The sequence below is a fragment of the Mandrillus leucophaeus genome, unplaced genomic scaffold, assembly GCF_000951045.1.
Source record: "Mandrillus leucophaeus isolate KB7577 unplaced genomic scaffold, Mleu.le_1.0 Scaffold721, whole genome shotgun sequence".
Taxonomy (NCBI): Eukaryota; Metazoa; Chordata; class Mammalia; order Primates; family Cercopithecidae; genus Mandrillus; species Mandrillus leucophaeus.
Window position 1 is genome coordinate 833,021 of NW_012107820.1, and position 2,648 is coordinate 835,668.

The following is a 2,648-nucleotide window of genomic DNA, read 5'->3' on the forward strand; positions in this document are numbered from 1 at the left end:
TTTTTTTTTTGTAGAGATGTGGTCTCATTGTGTTATCCAGGTTAGTTCCTTATATTCTTGGATAACATATGTGTGTGTGTATATGTAAAAATATGTATGAAATTAAAAATACTTAAACAGTGTAATATTTTGTCATTTAGATGAAGTGATAATCCTTAAATTTGGATGTTGAGAGTGTTTCTATGTAAGTTACTATTAAAGAAAACTTCCCCTGCCTGTTTTGAATTCAGGGGGACTGAACATTCACTTCAAAAATAACTTCCAGGCACATCGTTGACTCTTCTTGCATTGTGCTGGGCCTTTTAGTTGTGTGATTCCATTTCCTCCATTATGATGGGAGCTCCATGAACTCAGGACACCTCTTATTTCATCTTCGCAGCATAGTGTCAAACGTCTTATATCAGTTCAGTGCATGTTTTTAAATAAACACGAGCTTTTGAGTCAATGGGCAGACATACGCACCTGATAAAGCAGTATTCTGAGCTGAGAGTTAACTCTACACCCCACACACCTCAGGGGAGTCCCAAAGGAGAACAGTGTTCATGGTTCCTGCATCCAGGTAGCTGGACTTACACAGATTATTTTCTTGTGTGACACCTAATGGGTTTTTCCGATAATATTTTGTATTGCCCATGGTTCTGTTTTCTGAAGCTGAAAGTGAGTATGTGGAGGAGTGGAGGAGATGGGAGAAGGAAGGCGAAGGAGCAAGCTAAAGTTTCCCATTGACCTGCCTTGATATCTTATTATTATTTCGACTTAGCAAGGTAGACACTTTAAGAATCACATTTCAATTCCAAAAAGAACACTAGAGAAAAATGTGAGAACAAATACTTATGTCTTCCTGTTTTGAATTTAAATGGATACACAGTTTCACCTAAACTTTGTGTTCATTGCCTGAGTTGTTTCTAACATTTCAGATACCTGTAGAATTGAGCTGTTAACTGAAAAAAAGCCTCCTTTTTATTGGCAGTTGAAAAGAGAACTATCTTCCAGAACTAACACATTCTTTGGGAAATAAGTGTTTCCTTTGCTTTTTAATGTCCTCTGTTAAGAAAGGGTGAGTCCTGGTGTATGTGTCAGAGCAGTGTCAATGGCAAGGAAAATAAATGGAATAGGCGAAGTAATTCCTTTCTGTCTTCCTGGCCTATTTGCTGAGGATAATGCAATACATACAGTAAGCTCAGAGGGAAGGGAAACTACAGGTGCTTTTCAGAAATTTTCTTTCAACCCAAGTTGGTCTTTTCCAAATTTTTTTCTCTTTCACCTTTTAATGACTTTAACAAAATTTCAGTGAGTTAAGATACTCAAGACCAAATCAAAAGTGTGGGCTCTTATATTTTCAACAAAATAAAAATGCAAGCTTCAAGAACTCAGGAATAAATGATGTCTTCAACACAAATACATGTTCATCAGAGTACCTTATCAGATTAGCTCCGTGTGTCTTAGACATACTACCCATGCTATGAGGGAGTTTCTCGGATCATGCTTTGATACGTGACTCTGGGCTTCTTCTCATATTTGCTTCCAACTTATCTCTCTAGTTCCAAACAGTTACATGCATTATGAAGTTGAATCAAATGGAAGGATGTCTGGTCCCCCAAAAAAGCCACCATCCTTATTTTTGTATTGCTGTGTAAGTCTTTGGAAGTCTCCAGCAGTGCTCCAGTCTTTAATAATATTCCAGGCATTCCTCCATGAGTTCTTGAGATGGGCCTCTGCAGCAGTCTTCTACCCATTCATGTCTCCAAGAATTTCTTATGTGTACTTTTCATTTAAATCCTTATAACTCTGCACCATTTAATAAACCCTAGCAGGTGTTTTGCCACCAAAACTTTTTTTTCAATTTTCTTTTAAGCTGTTTTAAAATTTTATCTTGGCCAACATTTTTGGATTTCAGAACATCTGGATGAAATGTAATAAAGTGTCAGCTAATCTTTCCCATGTTGGCCTACCTAGTGCCAAAGTAGTCTGAAGTTTTTTTCATTTTCCTAGATTTAATTAGAATTTTATATTTTTCTCTTTAGTGTGAATTCATTAATCTTGTTTTCATTGCTCCAGTCAAACCTGTATCTTAGCAACTATTTTAGAAGCATTTTTCAGTAGAAGATGTTTTTGTGGGAAGGTAGAGATAACTATATCTTTCTCAGAGCATTAAAAATGTATAGCTAGAGGCTCACTCACATGGTGATCATAAATTTCATGGCAGAAACTCACTGACATCTCTATAATATTATTAATCATGATAAATTATAAGTCAAGATAAGGCAAGTCTCTTCTAAGGATGCTCAGGTTATGGTTTACTTAAAAAATCCCACTTTATTATATGGCAGTCTCAGCCTTGGAAGCCTCATGTCTCAATATTGCGTTATATTACAAGGAGTGTTTCACAAATGCAGGACTGTGGCATGAAAGACATTCTGAAAAATAACAACTCCCTTGACTTAAAAAAGAACCTCATCTACATTGTATGTGTCATGTAAACACAGACTTCCTTAGATAATTACATGTCTGATTATTCTTATTAGTGCTAAACCATAGCTCTCTCAATTTCTACCTTAGATTTAATGCTAATTTCTTCCTCTTCAAGCTGTCGGCTTTCTCCTTTTCTGTCTTCAGTTGCTAGAACTTAAAGTATAATAATAATAAAT